This window comes from Carassius auratus, chromosome 22 (genome assembly GCF_003368295.1).
Source record: "Carassius auratus strain Wakin chromosome 22, ASM336829v1, whole genome shotgun sequence".
Classification (NCBI taxonomy): Eukaryota; Metazoa; Chordata; class Actinopteri; order Cypriniformes; family Cyprinidae; genus Carassius; species Carassius auratus.
Window position 1 is genome coordinate 16,282,521 of NC_039264.1, and position 6,132 is coordinate 16,288,652.

A 6,132-nucleotide genomic window follows, 5' to 3' on the forward strand; every position below is an offset into this window, starting at 1 on the left:
AGTTTACAGCAATACGTTAAATTGCATAGACATGAACAACCATCAATCACGTAATTAGCCCTCGCATTGAGTTCCTCAATGTGACTAAAATTATATTAGATACACCAGCACAACAAATATCTGGGGATACGTTGCCTTCGTTTTCTGTGAAAGGGACTCCCATTGAAAGGGGTATCCCGGTGTCGCTGATTGGCTGGAAGTTCAGTAGTGAAGTGATGTCTTGGGAAGCCCGTGGTTGTTGGGCGTTGGCTGAAAGTGCAGAGTCGTGTGCGCTGGTCGAAGTTGAACGGGCATCCGAGGTCAGGCTTCGGAGACTCGACGTTACAAAACTTAACTCAGAACACGAAACTCTCAAACGGAAAAAGAAAAGAAATAAAGTTTGACGAGACTAGGTTGTGTTCCTTCTTATCGTGGCATAGTAGCAGCAGGCAGGCCGAAGCACGCAGGAACTGCGCTCAAACAGTGATGACTAAACCGCATGGCTAGAAGCTACAAGCTAGCAGAAGCATAGCTAGAGACTAGAAACAGACATGGCTAATAGCAGCAGCAAGGGACTAAAAGCAGACTAAAAGCAAAATTTCATGGTGTCCAAAGTATTTAAACTTCCTTGTTGGCCACCCCTCAAATGTTGCCTTGACCAATCAGATATGGTCTTGGCTCTGGGGTATCATAAATCATTTGTTTATCTTACCAGGCATGTGGTTCTTGCCTCACAGGGTCTAATTTTGGACATGATTCCTATAACATGATTATGATATATTTTACAAATAAATGATTGTCAGGACAATATCAAGCAAGAAAATTTGATTATATCAATTCTAGACATGACTATGTATCCTATAGTTATCAAAAGACATACACAATAAGTGATTATACATGATAGTCAAAGGTGTGGGTTACACATAAATGAATATGGAGTTAAGCAATGGAACGATTCATTTATAAGTCTTTTTGAGTTCATTCTGGTCCATATATAATGTACAAAAAGCAGTTTCTTTGCCATTCTCTGGCAAAGGGACTTTTCTGTGAAGACAAAGGTTTAAAGCCCTTCCCCCTTAGGAATTTCAGTCTGGTTCTGCTGGGTGGGGGGAAGTCAATGCAAGTATTTAACTTGATCTCCTGGGTTTACATGTGATGTCCAGCGTTGCATTTCAATCACGAACAATAAATTTGACAATGTCTTCTTCGAATTAAAATTGTCAATAATTGTTCTATTGGTGTTAATGTTGAAAGCTGTTGTGTGAACAAGTTGGTTGGTTGGTTATCTTGCTTGGTTCTTGTGGCACTAGAACTGATTTATGACTTCCTGAGGAGTTCGGCTCTCGTTTCAATGCACACAGCTCTGATAGACTCTTTAATTTGTCTGGTTCGACTCATTTCTGCTACATTGTGTAAGTGTGTGAGTGGATGAAACAGCTGTGCGGAGTGAAGGTAATGAGTCCGGGAGCAATTGAGAAACACAGGTGGAGCAACTAAACAATAATGAGGGTAACAAGGTGGGTGGGATCACAAAAGACAGGATAGAGCACATGGCACCAAACAAACACAACACTCACAGAAGACAGTGACAGAAAGACATAAGACTGTGACAGAAGAGCAAGATGTGATGGAGAGGCTAGAAATATATTCGAAACAGAATACTAGAATGTGTTCAATTAATGAGTAGAGTCATAGAATTAATACAAAAAAACGTTAACGTTTTTAAAGTCCATTTTATTTGTGTTGTCTATTCAGCGTCACTGTCTAAAAGGACAATTAATCTTTTCAATTTTTATTTTGGGCATTTATAGTTTTTTCCTAGCAAATATTGATAAATTGTTATTTGTGACTAATTAGATTCATGAGAAAAAAGTCCCACAAAAATATTAATAGTATTTAAATTTTCATCACAGATTTTATTTGCACTATTTTGTGCATTCAGTATATCATAGCTAATGGCTCTATCAAAACAGAACAAAATAATAAATAAACTTTTTTTTTTTTTTGCGGGTGAAACGAAACTTTTGCTGCCTCAAGTAAAATTACTCAAGTATTTTACACCTCTGTTAATATGTGCTTACTACTAATAAATGGCTAATATTCTATAAATATGCATACTTATAAGCAACTAGTTAATTAATAGACTCTGAAATATAGTGTTACTAATTATTTTAATTAATTACATGTATTTAATTGAATGAATATTTATTTTATTGTGGTTTGGTTACTACATATTACTAATAAAGTGTTTTACTTGAAACATGGTGATGGTAGTTCTTAAGATCTTAAACTTTTAAAGAACCTTATATTTTGTAGTTTCACACTGAAGCTAGGTTGTAGAAAAAGGTGCAAATAGGAGAAGATTCAGAAGGTATTTATTCCACATGACATAGGAAAAGGGTATCCACAGATAGCAGTCATGAGGTCTAAAACATTACCCGACAAAGTCAAACTAAAAGGACAAGAACGTAACGTAGACAGAACAAATGAAATAATTAGCAACACCACAGGTGAACTTATGTAATCAAAATGTGAGACAAAATATAGGTCAAATGACAAAGTATGAAAGACAGACTTAGTCCAAACTAACAAAACTGTGATAAGTAGAGTTAAGAGTTCATTATGCTTACAAAAACATAAAGGATAGATATAAACCATACACTGTTGACACAATGACAGGAGTAATGTGTAAATATACAAAGTATATGCCAGGTGCACGTGGATGGGATAAACTCCACAAATTCCAAGTATTTGTTATTATTATACTTCACCATCATGTTGCTTTACTTCACTTCACTACATATAGCACAATCCTTGTCAACAATGTATGGTTTTATGTCTATGCAATTACAAATAAAGGTACCTGAAAAAAATGTTATGAGACAACATTAAAAATACATCTTTCTGATTTAGTAGATAGAACATGCTATCCACTTATAAAGAACACTATGTATATGTACCTATTTTATATTTATTTTTATATCTATTTAATGTACAGTACAACCAAAAGTTGGGACACACCTTCTCATTCAACGAGTTTTCTTTATTTTCATGATAATTGAAGATTCACACTGAAGGCATCAAAACTATGAATTAACAAATGTGGAATTATATATGGAATTATATACATAACAAAATATGTGAAACAACTGAAAATATGTCATATTCTAGGGTTCTTCAAAGTAGCCACCTTTTTGCTTTGATTACTGCTTTGCACACTCTTGGCATTCTCTGATGAGCTTTCAAGAGGTAGTCACCTGAAATGGTCTTCCAACAGTCCACTACACGCATCTCCACTACAAATAGAAAAAATAAGCTACAATTTGTGGGTGGTGGTGTAATGGTGTGGGGGATGTTTTCTTGGCACACTTTAGGCCCCTTAGTGCCAATTGGGCATCGTTTAAATGCCACGCCCTACCTGAGCATTGTTTCTGACCATGTCCATCCTTTTATGACCACCATGTACCCATCCTCTGCTGGTTACTTCCAGCAGGATAATGCACCATATCACAAAGCTTGAATCATTTCAAATTGGTTTCTTGAACATGACAATGAGTTCACTGTACTAAAATGGCCCCCACAGTCACCATATCTCAACCCAATAGAGCATCTTTGGATGTGGTGGAACGAGAGCTTCGTGCCCTGGATGTGCATCCCACAAATCTCTATCAACTGTAAGATGCTATCCTATCAATATGGCCAACATTTATAAAGAATGCTTTCAGCACCTTATTGAATCAATGCCACATAGAATTAAGGCAGTTCTGAAGATGAAAGGGGGTCAAACACATTATTAGTATGGTGTTCCTAATAATCCTTTAGGTTAGTGTCTGTCTGTCTGTCTATCTGTTTGTCGATACACTGGTCGGTCTGTCTGTCTTTCTGACCAAATGGTTAAAATAAAACTTTGATTTGTGATATTGTATTTTCAGTATTCAACCCGAACAGCATTGCTCCCTGTGTGGAAAAGAGTGTCCAGTTGGAAGCATGGCTCCTTCATTGAGAAATTAGTAATTAGTAAAGTGACATGACATTCAGCCAAGTATGGTGACCCATACTCAGAATTTGTGCTCTGCATTTAACCCATCCAAGGTGCACACACACAAACCATGAACACACACCGGAGCAGTGGGCAGCCATTTATGCTGCAGCGCCCGGGGAGCAGTTGGGACTAGGCCACAACTTCCCCATGAAGATGAGGTATTATACAATCTGTAGAACTGAAATGTTAAATTATTTCAACTATATAGATAATTATTATGCCGATAATTAGTATGCAGTTAATACAGAAATGACTTTAAATCAAATATTAAGTAGTATTTTGTATTAGGTCAATACAGATCAAAAGGTTTTATTATTTTTACTGTTTGTTCAATTGTCTATATTTCAATTTGATGATTTTAAGCTGAAATTACTATTAATATCTTAATAATGTAGTAATAAAAGAATGAATTACAGTTTATTTTTAACTTAATATGTTGTCAGGCTGTCTGGTCTCTGTTTCCCTGAGTCTCCACTAGTGGTCTCACTTCCCCATAGGCACCTCACCGCAGGCACTACAATTCCCACAAAGCCTTGTCCCTTCATCACAGTAATTGCACTTCTGTTAATTGCACTCAGGTGTCTTCACTTGATAGTCATTACCCTGCCTATATTAACCGGTCTGTTTCTGTTTGTTTTCATGGAGTCCTTTCTTTCTGTCACCCAGTTTCCTCACCTTACGAGTTTCAAGTTCTATTCCTGTTCCTATTCCTGTTTGTTTGTTTGGATGGATTTTTGGTTTTGACCCCTGCTTGTTGGATTCTGAATTTGGATTACCCATTAAACTCACAGTGTGTTTGGATCTCTCGTCTCCTGTGTTTCCCTGGGTTCCCGAACGTAACATATGTTCAATATAATTAAAAATTAAGTTTACTTGTGACAATTTTTATTTCCACTAGATTCAGTGCAGCAACTGTGAAAAATGGTACCACTCTGTCTGTCTCGGAATGATTAAAAAAGAGGTACAAAAATGGAAGACGAGAAAGTGATTGTGTGTTTTCTATAAGTAAAAAGTACTTTACAAGTGTAGGTGTTAAAATATATTGTTTACTCTTGAATGTTTTTTTTTGTTGTTGTTGTTGTTTTTTGTTTTGATCAGCTCCTTATAAATGTTAAAATCAGTCAATTTTAAAATCAGTATAAATTTATGATCAGTGTATTAAATACCAGTTCAGTCAAAAAGGCTATTGTACTGTTGGCTGTTGTCGTTTCAAATTAGTTTACAGTATTAACAGGATCATTCTGCATTACATAAATTTCGTAATTGTCAGGATGTAAATAAGGTACAATTTGTAAATGCAACTACCTTGTGCAACAGTAAGGATTAAATGTGAGGTTGTGTAAGTTGATCACTGTCTCCCTCTATTAACTGACACTGCTATTACATCTCCCTGGTGGAAAATGCCATTACTAAATTAAAGTACAAAATGCTTCAAGCTGCAATGACGAGCCCAAGTCACTAGTGCAACCACCATCCTCTAGTGTCATTGGGAAAGAGGTGTGCATGCATTGATATTAACCGGTTTGGCAGTCTGGTTTTAAGGGTTACAGCAATGAAATGGTTAAACACCATGCACACAGACAACAAAATATAAACCTTTGATAATGGTTTACAATAAGGTTTAAAGGAACACTCCCCTTTTTTGGAAAATATGCTCATTCTCCAACTCCCCCAGAGTTAATGAGTTGAGTTTTACTGCAGTGATATCACTGCAATGGCTGCACTCATGTTATGGCTGCACCGTTCCTTGATTATTACACCAGAATAAGTATAGTTTTTAATCATATCACCCTAGAAAATCACAACTTTACATTTTCCACCGGTCTTAGTACAAAATAGAACTACAAAAGAGGAAAGTTTTAAATAGGAAAAATACCCATACTCTTGGTCATTTCTGAATGCCATGCTGCTGGTCTCAAAACCTGATATTGCTGAATGGATTCAAAAATGGTATAAACTGGGAGTTGAGAATGAGCCTATTTCCAAAAAAGTGGAATGTCCTTTAATATGTTAACAGTACTTAACTGTGCATGTTAACTTGAACCAATATTTTTCAGCATTAATTATATAAATGTACATTACAAAAAATATACATTATTAATTTTCATTTG